The sequence below is a fragment of the Microcaecilia unicolor genome, chromosome 3 (assembly GCF_901765095.1).
Source record: "Microcaecilia unicolor chromosome 3, aMicUni1.1, whole genome shotgun sequence".
NCBI lineage: Eukaryota > Metazoa > Chordata > Amphibia > Gymnophiona > Siphonopidae > Microcaecilia > Microcaecilia unicolor.
This window is the reverse complement of record NC_044033.1, coordinates 281,987,499-282,005,371: the sequence shown is the minus strand read 5'-3', so window position 1 is coordinate 282,005,371 and position 17,873 is coordinate 281,987,499.

The window sequence follows — 17,873 nt, the reverse complement described above, 5'->3', positions numbered from 1 at the left end:
GATCCTTTTTAGCTCTGGTATTGGATTATAACCATTTATATTGTGCCCAGTAAGGGGATTAGGGCTGTAACTTCTGCTCCATGCAGGTTATTCCCCTCCTTTCCCCATCTCTTCTTTGAAAGGCAAAAAGTTTCACTGGTATTTGGAGCTGAGGTCCCAGCTGTCTGGTTTCATTTTCATGCCATTGAATTCTGGTGCTGTTTTTGTCTCTACCTCTTTATCCTTGTCTGACTTCTTGTCCTTCCAGTTAATAAGAGGATAATCATCATACTGTTTGGTTTGGCGCAGACACCACAGTTAAATTTTTACTCTTGGATTCTGCACAAATTGTCAATCAGTTTTGCTTTAATTATTGCCACAGGTTAAAAAAAAACTAGGTGTGGTACTTGTACCTGCTTTTTCTGCAGGGCAAATAATTAAAGGTAAAATATTTTTGAAAAAAAAAGATGTAGACTACAAAGTGTAATCTACATGGTATTTTATTTGATTTCCTAATATGAAAACACATTCTCAGGAATGTCTTCTGTCAATGCAAATAAAAGTGAGTTCATTGCAGGACAACATATGTAATTTCTCCATATTTCCCTGATTTTCAGAGAATTGATTTATCTGGGTGCGGTGATGAAGCCAGCAAGTGGGTATAACAAAACTTCTGGCCCTATTGATTTAAACTACTTCTTCAATAGCTGTGGCTGTTTTATCACAATGTATTCAGTAGTCAGGTTCAGGGTGATTTTTTTCCTGTCTTCCAGGCTCACCATGAGTTGGAACAAAACCACTTTTCTCCATCCAGCCTCCAGAGCCCAGACTTTTTTTTTGTTACATTTGTACCCCACGCTTTCCCACTCATGGCAGGCTCAATGTGGCTTACATATTGTATACAGGTACTTATTTGTACCAACCTGGGGCAATGGAGGGTTAAGTGACTTGCCCAGAGTCACAAGGAGCTGCCTGTGCCTGAAGTGGGAATTGAACTCAGTTCCTCAATTCCCCAGGACCACCACCCTAACCACTAGGCCACTCCTCCACTCCACTTTAGGCTACACAGTGCTTTGTGCTTGCAAGATTTAATTCCTTCCCCTTCTGGCTTTGTTACACTGCTGGCCACTATGGAATAGGTTTCAAAACAAATCATAGTTCTCATGCACAGCTTTGCTTTACGTTTACGCATTTTCTTGCATATTAGATGCTGACCTCTATGGAGTTCAAACACACAGTTAACAAATACACAGCATTATTATAATAGCCTGAATACTTGTTTCTATTTATTGCTTCCTTGGCCATCCACTATACCTCTGAGGCATTACATCTGTCTTTCTTTTTAAGTATGTCTGTTGAGAGTCTGTAGGGGGAGTTCCTTCTATCGCACTATTTTGCTGAACCAATATTTGTGTTTATCCCCCCACATTTTTTAATTCTGTTACTGTTTTCATTTCCACCACCTCCTGCAGGAGGGCATTCCAAGTATCTACCACCCTCTCTGTGAAATAATACTTCCTGACATTTTTCCTCATGAATAAGAGAACTATCTGAATTTGTAAATATGAGAGCCACACTGTGGCCTGGTGTTCGCCATAAACTCTCCCTTCAAAGCTGCTTGACTGACTATGGAAGAACAGCAGCCTGTTAGAGAAACCCAAGGAATGCTTAAGGTCAATTTTCTCCAAATACTTGACATACTCAGCTCTGTACTTTGTGATAAAGTCCCCTCCAGGATAGTTGGGTTAAGGCAGTTTCAGTCTGAACTACAAGTCCCAAAAGGCATTGCAGGCAAGGAGCCAGGGGGTGAGATGGAAACCCCGGACTGGACTCCTAGCTGCAATCAGGGAAGACATGGGTGTAAGCTGGCAGGTTGTGTAGAGTGGCTGCCACTAGGTGGTAAGGTATACACATATGAGTTTGTCTTGGGCAGACTGGATGGACCATGCAGGTCTTTTTCTGCCGTCATCTACTATGTTACTATGTTACTAGGTGGAAAGAGAGTTGGTCTCATTAGTCTAATGCTCAACTCAGCTGGTTTGGGTGTGAGGAAGCTAATGGAAGGAGAATGATTGGTTGTGGTAGCTGAAGCCAGGGATTGATTAGGCTGGTGGGAAGGAGTCCCAGGAGTTCAGTCAGTTCAAGAGAGAGAAGCAGAAGGAGAGAAGGAGTTGCAGGCTGAAAACCCTTGGGCAGGGAGGTCCCTAAAGTATTTGCAGGCTGCAATTCCTTGGGTGAGAGGAAGTCCCAAAAGTATTGAATTCACTGTGAAGCTGATGCAGGGGAAACCCTTGGGTAGAAGGAGTCCCTAAAATATTGAACTCTCCTGAAGGTAAAAAGGATAGAAGGTAGAAACTGCTACTGGGTGACTGAACTGTGATGATGAACTGAAAGAACTGTTTGTCTGGGGAACTGAATTACTGTTTATTGTGCCCTGGATAAAGAGCCCAGACTGAAGCCTATAAGCCTGTATTGAATCCTGGTATGTGCTATGCTGCTATTGGAACAGTGTACTAGAAACCTGCATGGAATAAAAGTTCTTAAGATTGAAGTTACTGGTGGACATCTGTTTCTTCACTGTACCAGGAGCCTGTGGTGGGAGGAGATTGTTCTATCCTTGGCTGCACAAGAGAGGTACCTGGTTACAAATGGCACTTTCCCAGATGGGACTGAACATGGATCCATGCAAGCCGGAGAGTCTGGTCGTGGTGGCCTGAATGCTTAAATCCTGGATGCCTCAGGTAAGAGGTACCTAGGGGGGCCAAGGCTGGATAAAGAGAAGTGGGGAAGACCAGGAATGGACCGGGCTGGCTTGAAAGGGGGACCAGTGTAAAGATATCACACTTGGGTCTCTTTCTTTTTTTTTTGCTTTACAGGGTGAATGTGGTGGAGCTGGAGGGAAAAGCCAGAGCCGGAGTGGAGATCTGGAGCGGGATGCTGAGAGCTGGACACTGGGAGCCGAATGCTGGAGGCTGGGAGCTGGATGCTGGGAGCAGAAGCTGGGAGTTGGATGCTGGGAGCAGAGGCTGGGAGCTGGATGCTGGGAGCTGGGAGCAGAAGCTGGGAGTGGAAGCTGGTAGCTTGGGCCCGAATTTCCATGAGGTCTGAAGATAGTGAGGCCCTCTCAAGAATTGCGAATCCCTGGGAAGGTTCCAAAGGGACTCGCAATTTCTTAAGTGGGGGGGGTATGTGATAAAGTCCCCTCCAGGATAGTTGGGTTAAGGCAGTTTCAGTCTGAACTACAAGTCCCAAAAGGCATTGCAGGCAAGGAGCCAGGGGGTGAGATGGAAAACCCGGACTGGACTCCTAGCTGCAATCAGGGAAGACATGGGTGTAAACTGGCAGATTGTGTAGAGTGGCTGTCACTAGGTGGAAAGAGAGTTGGGAAACCCTGTGTGCAGGAGCTCATCATTGGTCTCATTAGTCTAATGCTCAACTCAGCTGGTTTGGGTGTGAGGAAGCTAATGGAAGGAGAATGATTGGTTGTGGTAGCTGAAGCCAGGGATTGATTAGGCTGGTGGGAAGGAGTCCCAGGAGTTCAGTCAGTTCAAGAGAGAGAAGCAGAAGGAGAGAAGGAGTTGCAGGCTGAAAACCCTTGGGCAGGGAGATCCCTAAAGTATTTGCAGGCTGCAATTCCTTGGGTGAGAGGAAGTCCCAAAAGTATTGAATTCATTGTGAAGCTGATGCAGGGGAAACCCTTGGGTAGAAGTCCCTAAAATATTGAACTCTCCTGAAGGTAAAAAGGATAGAAGGTAGAAACTGCTACTGGGTGACTGAACTGTGATGATGAACTGAAAGAACTGTTTGTTTGGGAAATTGAATTACTGTTTATTGTGCCCTGGATAAAGAGCCCAGACTGAAGCCTGTAAGCCTGTATTGAATCCTGGTATGTGCTATGCTGCTATTGGAACTGTGGACTAGAAACCTGCATGGAATAAAAGTTCTTAAGATTGAAGTTACTGGTGGACATCTGTTTCTTCACTGTACCGGGAGCCTGTGGCGGGAGGAGATTTTCTATCCTTGGCTGCACAAGAGAGGTACCTGGTTACAACTTATAACCATACTTCAAACAGCAAACAAATGAAATCAACAGCTCTATAACATGAAAGCTACACTGTGGCCTCTCGCCCAATATAAACTCTCCCTACTTCTGCACGACTGACTCTGGAAGAATGGCAGCTTAAATGAGGAACCCTACCTAATTACAGTGAGTCATAGCATCATTTTGAAGTCTGACACACTGGCATATCCATACCTCCCCACCTTATGACTTCCTGACACATCATAACCTCTCTTCAGTATCAGTTGCTTCTACCTTCAAGGAGAATTCAGTTCTGAAATCTTTAACAGCACACATTTAAAACTGATAAATAGCACTAACCTGACTGACTTAAACTAGCTCAAAAAGCTATCACCATGAAGTGGCTCACATGGATTTGCTTAGCCCTCTTGAGCACATCGGGTGGCAACCTACCAGATAACTTAGTGCCTAATCCTATCCCCATAATCTAGAATCAGTCTAGAAAACCATGTACTAAACACCCTAATTGTAATGTCAGGTTCCATACCTGCTAGACAATGCCAGTATATACCATCAGAATACTACTATGGTTACAGACCAGAACAAAATGGCTAACATTTGATGGCCTAAAAAAACCTCGCTACCTTTTGCAATTAACCAGATAACTCTCCCCTTTGAAACACGTCTCAACTCACTCCTGTCCCAGTCATTTATATCCACGCTAGATCTGTGGGGAATAAGGGTCTCTTACTCAGGGATCTGCTAGAATCTTCAGATCTGGAAGCATGGCTCACAGAAATTGATAGTCCGATACTGCCCCACATCTATCCACCCAGCTATAGTATTCTTCATGACAGGGTAAAAAAGTAGGCGGACTTGCTCTTATCTTTAAGATTTCCATGTGTCTTTAGTTAGTTCTGTGGTTTTCCCTGAACTGGAATACATGCTATGCAAATTCAGCGATGATTCAAAAGAGTCAAATCAAATCACCCTACTCCTCATTTATCATCCTCCGGGAGCTTGGTCCAAGGCAGAATCTTGGTTGTAGAGATTACTTCCTCAGCCATGCCCCAATTTTCTAGGACTATCTTCCTGGGAGACTTAAACCTACACTTGGAAAATGATGCAGACATCAATGTCCACAACTTCAAATCATTCCTGAAGGACTGTGAACTAACTACATTCTCTGAGGGTGGAACTCATGAAATAGGACATATGTGAGACTTCATGACATCCTATCTTAATAGATTGATTAGTTCATTCAAATTGAAGCCAGTACCATGGTTTCACCATTTCCAGCTGGATTTCACCATTGATATCTGTATGTCAAGCTTAACAGACACAAGTTATCCAAACTCATCTCCACCAGAGGTAAAATAAACGAGGCCACTTTCTGGTTGGAGCTAACAGATTCCCTCACTACCACATCTCCTACACATAGTTCAATCAAATCCCACTGGGACACTAAGGAGAAAGCCATACTAGACAAAATTGCTCCATTTACCACTAAAAAAAGTCAAGACATCCAGAAATTCGCCATGGTTTACAGAGGAACTATCCATTCTAAAAAAGGAATGTCGATGCCCTGAAAAACAATGGAGAAAGAACAATGATACTACCGATAAATCCAAATGGAAGTCAGCCTTCAGATGCTACAAAAAGAAGGTAGCTGACTCAAAACACCAATACTATAGCAGCCTAAAAGGTCAAGATGATCTTGACGACAAAAGCCTTTCTCCTTAATTAAAACACTAGCTTTCATTAATAAGGATGAACATTCACAGAAAACATGTCCCACCACCCAAGACCTCGCTGATCATTTCGCCAATAAGATCTTCCAAATTAGGTCTGAACTATCTAAGTCTACTCCAACGGAGGAAAATAGCTCAACCTGTAGTTCAGCCTTAATTGCCAAAGATTTTACAACCCAAGGACTCAAAACTTACCAAAACTGGGAATCATTTCAACCACTAACAGCTGATGTAAGATCAATACTGTTGTAATGCTCCCAAACCAACTGCTCCCTGGATCAATGCCCAAATCAATGCCTACTCAAATCCAACCCTATGGAAGCAATAAACTGGTTACTCAAAGATCTCAATGAGCTGTTAAATACTGGCTTTCTTTCTCCTGATATGGGCAAAATTGTTCTCACTCCACTACTGAAGGAATCTGGGCTAGACTTAACATCGCCTGCAAACTAAAGTCCAGTGGCAAGCATACCCTTTTTTACTAAAGCATTAGAAACCTACCTTAGTAAATAACTCTCTTTTTATCTGGAAAAATTTTCTATTTTACACTGGTCACAATTTGGCTTCAGATCATCACATAGTACGGAAACATTACTTCTAGTTCTAACTACATATGTTGAACAGCACCTATGCAAAGGCGACCAAGTAATTCTTCTCGATGCTGTTGACCACACATTGCTACTTGAACGCCTGGATCAGATAGGAATAACAGGCACTGTGCTCAAATGGTTCAGTGAATTCCTTTCAAATTGAAGCTATTCTATCAAGCAAAGCAACCAACTTTCCAACTACTGGCCTACTAACTGCGGGGTCCTGCAGGGATCTCCCCTCTCACCAATCCTGTTCAACCTCTTTACGTCATCACTTGCTTCAATACACCTGGGACTTAATGAACTACTATTATCCTAAGCGGATGACATTCTGCTTCTCTTACCAGTAACAGCATCAAACAGAGCTCCAACTCAGTCGGTAGTGAATGGTATGAATGCTGTTAGCACCTGGGCCCTGACCAATAAACTGAATGTCCTGTTTCAATGTATCCTTCAAGGATACTCCACACTGAACCATGCACTCCTAGGCAACTGTAGGTCCCCCCCCCCCCCTTCCATTCTAGTTCACAAGTTGCTCCATCTCCTTTTTAATAGTTAGCACCAGCAGCCTGGTTCTATCCCGGTTAAGGTGGAGCCCATCCTTTCAGAACCGTCTCCTTTTCAAGAATGTTGCCCAGTTACTAACAAATCTAAATCCCTCATCCCTGCACCAACGTCTCAACCACACTTCGCAACTTCGTAGCTTTGCCTGCCTTTGGTCCTGCGCATGGAATGGGGAGCATTTCTGAAAATCTACCCTGGAGAATCTGGACCTCAGCTTTCTACCTAAGAGCCTAAATTTGGCTTCCAGAACCTGCCTCCCACATTTTCCTATGTCATTGGTACCCACATGTACCAAGACAGCCAGCTTCTCCCCAGCACTAAGATCCTGTCTAGGTGACGTGAGGTCCGCCACCTTAACACCAGGCAGGCAAGTGACAAGGCGATCCTTAGATTCACCAGCCACCTAGCTATCTACATGCCTAATGATCGAATCACCAACTACAACAGTTGTCCTCAGCCTTCCTGCCTGGGCAGAAGTTCTTGGAGGTATATCCTCGGTGCGAGAGGATAGTACCTCCCCTGATGGGCAGGTCCTGGTTATAGGAGTATTTCTTACTTCACCAGGGTGATGCTCTCTTTCTAGGAGACCTCCCTTCTCCAAGGCAGCACAAGGGCTTCCAGACTGGAGGTGGGACTTCTCTACAATATCCCTGTAGGTCTCCTCTATGTAGCTCTCTGTCTCCCTTAGCTCCTCCGCTACTCTAGTCTCAAGAGAATTGACCCATTCTCTGAGAGCTAGGAGCTTTTTGCATCAGGCACACACATATAACCTCTCACCAACTGGGAGATAATCATACATGGGACATTCAGTGCAAAAGACTGGATAGAATTCCTGTCGCTGCTGGACTGCTGTCTCCATCTTAGTATTATTGAGTTTTTCAATAATTTATATAAGTACATAAGTAATGCCATACTGGGAAAAGACCAAAGGCCCATCAAGCCCAGTATCTTCCTCCACCCCCATCCCCTTATCTGTTGGTGTTCCCCAGGGATCGGTCCTTGGACCCCTTCTCTTCTCAATCTACACCTCTTCCCTGGGCTCCCTGATCTCATCTCATGGTTTCCAGTATCATCTCTATGCTGATGACACCCAACTGTATCTCTCCACACCAGACATCACCGCGGAGACCCAGGCAAAGGTATCGGCCTGCTTATCCGACATTGCTGCCTGGATGTCCAACCGCCACCTGAAACTGAACATGTCCAAGACCGAGCTTATCGTCTTTCCACCAAAACCCACTTCTCCTCTTCCTCCACTTTCTATCTCAGTTGATAACACCCTCATCCTCCCGTCTCATCTGCCCGCAACCTCGGAGTCATCTTTGACTCTCTCTTTCCTTCTCTGCGCATATCCAGCAGATAGCCAAGACCTGTCGCTTCTTCCTCTTTAACATCAGCAAAATTCGCCCTTTCCTCTCTGAACACACCACCCGAACTCTCGTCCACGCTCTCATTTACCTCTCGCCTGGACTACTGCAATTACTCCTCACCGGCCTCCCACTTAGCCATCTATCCCCCCTTCAGTCTGTTCAGAACTCTGCTGCACGTCTCATATTCCGCCAGAACCGATATACTCATATCACCCCTCTCCTCAGGTCACTTCACTGGCTTCCGATCAGATACCGCATTCAATTCAAGCTTCTCCTTCTTACCTACAAATGCACTCAGTCTGCTGCCCCTCACTACCTCTCTACCCTCATCTCCCCTTACGTTCCCGCCCGTAACCTCCGTTCACAGGATAAATCCCTCCTCTCAGTACCCTTCTCCACCACCGCCAACTCCAGGCTCCGCTCATTCTGCCTCGCCTCACCCTATGCTTGGAACACCCTCCTGAACCCTTACGCCAAGCCCCCTCCCTGCCCATCTTCAAGTCTTTTGCTTAAAGCCCACCTCTTCAATGCTGCGTTTCGGCATCTAAACCCTTACCGTTCAGTGAATCCAGTACTCCCCAATTTGACTTGCCCCGATCGGGACCGACCGTTCACTTGTCTATTAGATTGTAAGGCTCTTTGAGCAGGGACTGTCCTCTCTTTGTTAATTGTACAGCGCTGCGTAACCCTAGTAGCGCTCGAGAAATGTTAAGTAGTAGTAGTAGTAGTAGTAGTATCCTGTCCCCGACAGCGGCCAATCCAGGTCAAGGGCACCTGGCAGCTCCCAAAAGTACAAAACATTCTATACATGTTATTCCCGAAATGTGGATTTTTCCAAGTCCATTTAGTAGCGGTCTATGGACTTGTCCTGTAGGAAACCGTCCAACCCCTTTTTAAACTCTGCCAAGCTACCGCCTTCACCACATTCTCCGGCAACGAATTCCAGGGTTTAATTACACATTAGGTGAAGAAAATTTTCTCCTATTTATTTTAAATGTACTACACTGTAGTTTCATCACACGCCCCCTAGTCCTACTATTTTTGGAAAGCGTCTAATATCTTATTATGGTATATTGTATGATTTATTTAGTGTTTTTTTCTTAGAAAGGTAATAACAAGTAATGTTGTAGGTTGTGGCACAAAGTTCAAGTTTTAAAGTTTAAAATTAGAGGAAGATTGTTTTATACTATGGAAACTAAGCTGTGCTGCAAAACTAAAGTTAAGTCTCTAAAACTGGGGTTTCCTGTGACTATCAGCTCTGTCTTCCTTATTTTAACTGGCTAAGCTGTGCTTCAAAATTAAAGTTTAAAACTCTATACTGGGGTTTCCTTTGGACTATCAGTTCTGCTGTACCTGATGCTATGATAACTCTAGAATAGTCCCTTAACTGCTAACCTATGAAACTGTAATAGAGACTTTAAATGCTAAACAAAGAAAAACTTACATTCCTTAAACTGCCTTTGCTAAATAAGTAGAGTAACTAAGAAACTGAGATAACCTATTTAACTCTAAAATCTACCTTTTCCAAGTTTAAAAGCAATTTCCCAGCAAATAGCTTACCAATGAAGATTTGTCCTGCTCTGGAAGTCCTCATTTTCAAATGAAGAGGATAACTGATTAGTAAGTATTACAGATGTAAATAAATTGGAGTATAAAATGTTAATCATATTAATAAAGGAGGAATGAAAACCAAACCATGATAGAACAACAAATAGGGGCCATTCAATTCTATCAGATGCTTTTTCAGCATCCAGAGCAATAGCTATATTGGGATCAGCAGGATGTCGACACATGGTTCAGTGTATTAGTAAAAATTATTGTGTTATTTATTTATTACATTTATATCCCACATTTTCCCACTGATTGCAGGCTCAAAGTGGCTTACATACGTCTGTAGTAAGGCTACAGTGCAAGAAGAATAATATACAAATTAAGATAGGAAATAACAATTAAACAGCAATAGGCAAGAGATAATACAGGTAATTAGTGTCTTTGGATCTTATTAATAGTAAGAGTTAATTCAAATTAAGTTGAACCTGGGGAATAAGCCTTCTTAAACAATACTGATTTCAATAATTTTCTGAAGTTTAGGTAGTTCTGGGTAGATTTACTGTTTGGTAGAGCATTCCACCGTTGAGTGCCTATGTATGTAAAGTTGGAGGCGAATTGACTTGTATTTAATGCTATTACTAGTCTGGGTAGTGCAAGTTCAAGTATGATCGTGAGGTACTGGATCTGTTCTGGGTGGTTTGTCAATTAAACTCAAGGCAATATATTCTGGGATTTCACCGGATTACCCTGTGGATTAGTGTACTATTTTAAAGGCTACTCGTTCTTAATGGGGAGCCAGTGCAGAATTTCTTTAAGTGGTTTTGCAGATTCAAATTTGGGTTTTCCAAAGATCAGTCTTGCTGCAGTATTTAAGCCGTTTGTAATTTCTTGAGTAGTTGTTCTTTGCATCCTGCATATATAACGTTGCAGTAATCCATCTGATTTAAGACCATAGATTGTATCAGATTGTGGAAGACATCGCGAGGGAAAAAATGGTTTTATTCATTTGAGGTCTCCACATTGAATAAAATATTTCTTTATGGTGTTGGTTACTTGAGTATCCAATGTTAAATATCGATCAATTGTAATCCCTAGAAGTTTCAAACTATCTGAGATTGGAAAAGAAAGGTTGGGAATTTTTAAAGTGGTAGGATTATATTTATTATACTGAGATGATAAAATTAAACAATGGGTCTTTTCAGCATTTAATTTGAGATGGAAAGAATTGGCCCATTTGTCCATTGTGGTCAGGCCAAGAGTGACTTGATTGGTAATTTCATCCAAATTCTTACTAAATGGTATATACATTGTTACATTGTCTGCGTAAATATAAGGATTTAAACCTAACCTGGATAGGGCATTGGCTAGTGAGGCCATGTTAAATATGGGGGACAGTGGTGATCCCTGAGCGACTCTGCAAACTGTATTCCATGAAAAATATAAAGTTGAGTTAATTTTCACTCGATAGGATCTAAATGAAAGAAAACCCTTAATCCATTCCAGTACAGTTCCACCAATTCTGAAATAGTCCAAAAGGTGTAACAGGATGTTGTGGTCAATCATGTCAAATGCGCTGGACATATCAAATTGCATAAGGAGTATGCTCTTACCAGTAGCAGTTGTTTAAATTTAGATATAAGGGTAACCAATACTGTTTCAGTACTATATAAGGATCGAAAGCCGGATTGTGAATCATGTAAGATGGAAAATTTGTCCAAGTACTCCACAAGTTGTTTAGTTACCATGCTGTCCATTAACTTTATTATGAATGGTATGGAAGCAATTGGACGATAGTTAGTAATGTCACTTGATTTTTTCTTAGTATCCTTAGGAATGGGGGTAAGGAGTATATTTCCATAATTTTTGGGAAGAACCAGTTTTAAGCATAAAGTTTAAACAAGATGTGAGGTCTTGGATGAAGCAGGGAGGGGCCGATTTCAGTAGGTAATTAGGACATGTATCCAATTTGCAGAAGGAGTTTGAGGATTTAGAAATTGCTTTGGTGATTTGTTCAATGGAGAGAGGAGTGAAATGCAGCCAAGTACGGTCTGCTGGGTGGTCTTCGGAGGTAGACTGAAGGAGATTAAGGAAGCCATCAATGTCAGAGTTTTGTAGGGTGAGGGAGTTGCATAATTTTAGGATTTGTTCTTTGAAATAGCTGGCCAGTGAATCCGCTGATGGGGAAACTGAGCTTGTAGAGGTGACCAAATTTGTTTCAAGAATATTTTTTGACAATTTGGAATAATTTCTTCGGATTTGAATAATTCTAACTGATTTTTGATTTGTATTGAAATCATTTTTATTAAAGGTAGAACATTAATGACAAAAACCATTCTCATAAAAACTCTGTTACAAAAAGTCATACAAAAGCCCATACAGTTTTACTTTTTCTCCCCCCCCCCTCTCCACCCACTCAAAACTGTATCCCTTGGACTGCGCTCTTATAGCCAAGGAAACCGTCCCCTCCCATCCCCACCTTTCCCTCAAGTACTTATATCGAATCTGTTTATTGAGCAACAATAAAATAACATTCCCATCATCATTGGAACTATTCCCCTTAGCAGTATTCCTTCCCCTTTTCCTTCTTCTTCCCGTCCCTAATAGATCTTCCTCCATAATCTCATACCTCTTCTTCCCCCCCCCCTCATAAACCTCTCCCTCTATATTCTCTCTTTGTCCTTTGTCATATGGTGTCTAGTTATTAATGATTCGGCTTCTCGCTGCTGGCTGTAATGTATCCCCAAATCTAGTCCATGTCTGTTGCAGTCGCTTCCCTTCTGCAGAGTCAAACTCTTTTATTCCGCACCTCTCCAACTTCAACAATTCTATCATTAGGCTTCTCCATTGGCTCAAAGATGGTCCCTCTTTGTCCCTCCAACATATGAGTATGGCTTTCTTCCCAATCAAGGACACCCTCAATAGGAATCTTCGGAGCCCGGTTAGGGCGGGCTTGGCATACTTATACTCATCAAACAGCATCAGGGGTTGTAACATTATCTTCCGACCCCAATACTTCCGAGTTACCTCCAATATTTGCGCCCAATAACGCAGCACTCTTGGGCACGTCCAAAACATATGTCCTAGAGTTGCCGGCTGTTTGGAGCACTTGGGGCACCTGTCAGTTTCGCCAAATCCGGCCCAGAATGCCCTATGGGGTGACATGTACAGTCGCAATGCAAATTTATATTGCTGTTCCCAGTGCCTCGTAAATGGAGAGGTATGCTGGATTGAGAGCACAAAATTCTGTAGCAAGCTTTCAGGCACCTCTACTGCCAGATCTGCTGACCATAGTTGAGCCTTTTTGGCATAGTCCAAGTCCTCTGTGGTGTCTAGCAGAAACCTGTGGTGGTGGGGGACCTTGTTCTGTGCTCCCAAAGTCAGTGCTGAGCGTGTCCTGTACATCTTCGCTTAAGTTAATCCAACCAAGCGTGGTGGCATCGTGCTTAACTTGGATGTAAACAAATACATCTGAAGTTGGGAGAGCGTACTCTTTTCGGACATAGACGCCCATGGAGATAGGTGTTCGCGTTCGATTATGCCCCTCCACGTCTCCCTCCCATGCTACTAATGTAATAGAGTCACCTCCATGCTTGGGTCCCCTCTACCAACAATGGCTAGAAAGGCCCCTTCAAACAACCCCGTTATTCACTTTAAGAAAATGTAAAGTCACCTCCCTTTACTCAGTTGCTGATGTTTTTTCTGCCCTCTTCAGTTCTCCACACTCAGGACTTCCACTGCTGCTGGCTCCTCTGTTGTTTTCAAGGCTTTTCAGGAACTCTGCTACCTCTGCCACTTTATCATACTATTTCTATCCACTCTCAAGTTTAATCTTTAGCACTGCTGGGTACAACAGCATAAACTGCATTCGCATCTCATGCAGCCTTTGACACATCGGGCTAAACTGCTTCCTTCTGTCCTGTAGCTGCGTCGAGTAATCTTGGTAGATTCCTGTCAAATGTCCATCGTATTTTGTGGTTTCCCTCTTCATTCGATATCCTCTCAGTATCTCAGTCTTATGAATATAATTGTGCACTTTCAGGATTACCGTTCTGGGCGTCTGTCGGCCATCTTGTCTTCTTCCCACGTGGTGCGCCCTTTCCAGGCACAGAGGCTCTGTGTGGTCCGACAGCGCAAATTCAGATGCAAGCCACTTTTCCAGGATGGATCCCAGTACTCTGTCGCCCACTGACTCCGGCAAGCCCACTATTCTCAGTTTGCTCTCCTTGACCTGTTTTCCAGGTCATCAATCTTTTCCGTCATTTCTTTCATCGTGGCCGCCATTTGTTTCACTTGTTGTGCCACCGGCGCGATGTCGTCCTCCACTTCTGACACTCTTCACTTGAGCTCACCCGTACGTTGTGTGGTCTCCTCCAACAAGGTCTCTATGTTTATGATTTGTCGAGACAGCCTGTCCATGGGCGTAGTTTGACTGTTTCATTTGGGGGGGGGGGGGCAAAGGATGGGGCGGAGCATATTAGCATATTCTTATATATATATATATATATATATATATATATGCATATATATATATATATATATATATGCAAATGAATATGCTAATTTGGAGGAAGGAAGGGAAAAAGAGCTGGCTTTTTTTGGGAATATCAAGCCAGCTCTTTCTTCCTTCTTTCTTCCTCCTTACCCAGCACTCCCTCTTCAGTAGTATTTACCCACCCCCTTTCTTGTTTCTATCCATCTCCTTCCCCATTCTATCCAGCGTCTCCCCCCCTCCCCCTTCGCAGCAACGACAATGTGGATGCAGCAGCTCACAGGTTTTCTTGCTGTGTTTGAGTGAACGGCGACGGCTGCGCGGGGGAGTGGAAGCAGAGACTTACCAAATGGCTTCCTTCCTTACAGTGGATTAGACAGGAGCCAGCATTTCCACTCCAGTGGCGAACGGGCGGGTGGCCGAGCGAGCGGAGGTTGTAAAAGCAACAAGCAGGCACGCTCGTCTCCGTCCGCTTCCCTGCCCTGTGTCCCGCCTTCCTCTGATGTCATTTCCTTTCGGGCGGGATGCTGAGAGGGCAGGGAAGCGGACGGAGACGAGCGTGCCTGCTTGTTGCTTTTACTACTGGCGCCCCGCCCGCCAGTTCGCCAAAGCAACTTCCGGTAAGTCGTCGTCATTTGGGGGGGGCACTGCCCCCTCGTCCCCCCCCAGTCTACGCCCATGAGCCTGTCCCACTTTGCTTCTATCGCTTTCTCCACTGCCGTTGTCAGCTGGGATAGTTGCTCCGCCGAGAAACTCGGCCTCTCCAGTGTTCACTTAACGTCAGCGATGCCTTCTCCCGTTTTTTATTTTTCCTTCTCCCACTTCGTTGTTCTGCTTGCCATATTTTTTGCAGGAGTTTCTAAGAACTTTTCCATTCACACTCAGTTCCTAGAGAGAGTCAAGCTTGCATAGTCCTTGTTCCGGGATTTTGAAAGAAGGTATAAGGTTTCAGGGACCCAGAGAGCAGGAGAACACGTCTCTTTCTCTCTCTACAGCATCACGTGACTCCTTCTGATTTTTGATTTGTCATATAGCTTTTGTGCTTGTTTTGTAGCATATTTATATTTTCTAAGGGCTAGTTTCCATTCTGTAAGGGTGTGTCCATTTTTACTTTTTTTCCATTTATGTTCCATTTTTCTGGTTAGTGATTTTAATGACTTCAGTTCTTCATTACACCAAGGTGTAGTATTTAATCTTTTTTCTCCTTGTTTTTTAGAGGAGCTAGTTCGTCTAAAATATTGTTGCATCTTTTATCCCACTCAACAAGGAAGTGATTAGAGTTCGCGTTAGTAGACTACTTGTTGTCATACAGTTTGGACCAGAACTCTGTAGGATCTATTCTGCCTCTTGAGGTAATTGTTGTGTGTTGTATACGGTGAGGACCTTTCTTTAACCATAACATTAATAAATTAGGTTTAAAGTGATCGGACCATGGGACTTCAGACCAGCATGCGTCTATTACTTTGAAATTCCGTTCTGGGATTATTCTGATGGAGCAAAAGTCTAGTGTATGACCTTTTATGTGGGTAGGTCTGCAGTTGGGCCATGGAAAGTCCCATGAGAGAAAAAAATCCTTGCACTCTTGTGTTGATGGGAAATTCATGTTTTCAAGATGTAGGTTGATATCACCTAGAATAAGTAAGTTGGAGTTAGATATACTCATATTAGAAATTAAATCAGTGAGGATGGAGAATGATTCATTCCAGTTTCCAGGTGGCCTATAAAACATGACACAAGACAAGTGATCTAGAAGGGATTTTTCTTTAATCCTAACTGATCAATTTCAAGTTTAGGGGTGATGACTTCGTCTATAACTTCGATCAGGAAGTTGGAGCAATAGATAATAGCTAAACCTCCTTTTTTATCCTTCCTGGTCCAATGTAAGATTTTATAATCTGGAGGACACAGATCTAGTAGAATTTGATCCTTTTGGTTACGGATCCAAGTCTCGGTGATGATGAGTAAGTCAAGATTATCCGAAACAATCTAACTGAAGATTAGTAGAGGTTTGTTAACAACGGATCTAGCATTGATGTAACCAATTTTATTTATTTATTTATTGCACTTGTATCCCACATTATCCCACCTATTTGCAGGCTCAATGTGGCTTACAGAGATCTGTTATGGCATCGCCGTAACAGAGAAGAAATACAATTGGTGTTATAAAGGATAAAAGAAGATAAGAGGATCAGGTTATGCAGCTATATAGTGAGACGTTCTGGATAAAGACGTGTAGGGGTTGTGTTTTAGTCATTATTGGTTCTCATGGTAAGCTTTATTAAAGAGATGGGTTTTCAAAGCTTTGCGGAAGTTCGTTAATTCGTTGATCATTTTCAAGTGAGTTGGTAATGCATTCCACATTTTCGTACTCATGTAGGAGAAGCTGGATGCATGTGTTAGTTTGTATTTGACTCCTTTACAGCTGGGGAAGTGTAGGTTACGAAAGGTACGAGAGGATCGTTTAGCATTTCTGGGTGGAAGGTCCACGAGATCTAGCATGTAGGTCGGGACACCTCCATGAATGATTTTATAAACAACCGTGCATATCTTGAACTTGATGCGTTTTTTCAGTGGGAGCCAGTGTAGGTTCTTTATTAGGGGTTTTGCACTTTCATATTTTGTTTTTTCCGAATATAAGTCTGGCTGCAGTGTTCTGGGCTGTTTGGAGTTTCTTGATGATCTGTAGAGTGAGTTGTAGTAGTCTAGGTGGCTTATTACTAGGGATTGTATCAGGTTTCGAAAGATGGCCCTTGGGAAGTAAGGTTTTACTCTTTTAAGTTTCCACATGGAGTGGAACATCTTCTTTGTTATATACTTCACGTGGTTTTCGAGTGTGAGGTTCCGGTCAATGGTGACTCCCAGGATTTTCAGATTGTTTGAGATAGGGAGGGAGAAGTTAGGGGTGATTATGGTGGTGAGTTTATTTGTATTGTGTTGTGATGTGAGTATAAGACATTGTGTTTTTTCTGCATTGAGTTTTAACTGGAATGTATCTGCCCAGGAATGCATGATTTGGAAGCTTTGGTTGATTTTGTTGGTGATTTCCTTTAGGTCTTGTTTGAATGGGATGTAAATTGTAACATCATCAGCATATATGTATGGGTTGAGGTTTTGATTGTCTAATAGCTTGGCTAGTGGTATCATCATTAGGTTAAAGAGGGTTGGTGAAAGGGGAGATCCTTGGGGGACTCCACATTCAGGTATCCATGGGTCTGATGTCATCATATTAGTTGTTACTTGGTATGATCTAGTTGTCAGGAATCCTCTAAACCATTTAGGAACATTACCTCCAACTCCAAAGTAGTCCAGGATGTGTAGTAGTATTCTGTGGTTGACCATGTCGAAGGCACTGGACATATCAAATTGTAGGAGTATGTTATTGACAGTTGCGATAGCTTGTTTAAATTTATTCATTAAGGTAACTAGTACTGTTTCTGTGCTGTAATTCGATCAAAATCCTGATTGGGATTCGTGCAAGATTGAGTGTTTAGGTGGTCAGTGAGTTGTTTCATCACTGCACCTTCCATAAGTTTAGTCATTAACGGGATAGATGCTACT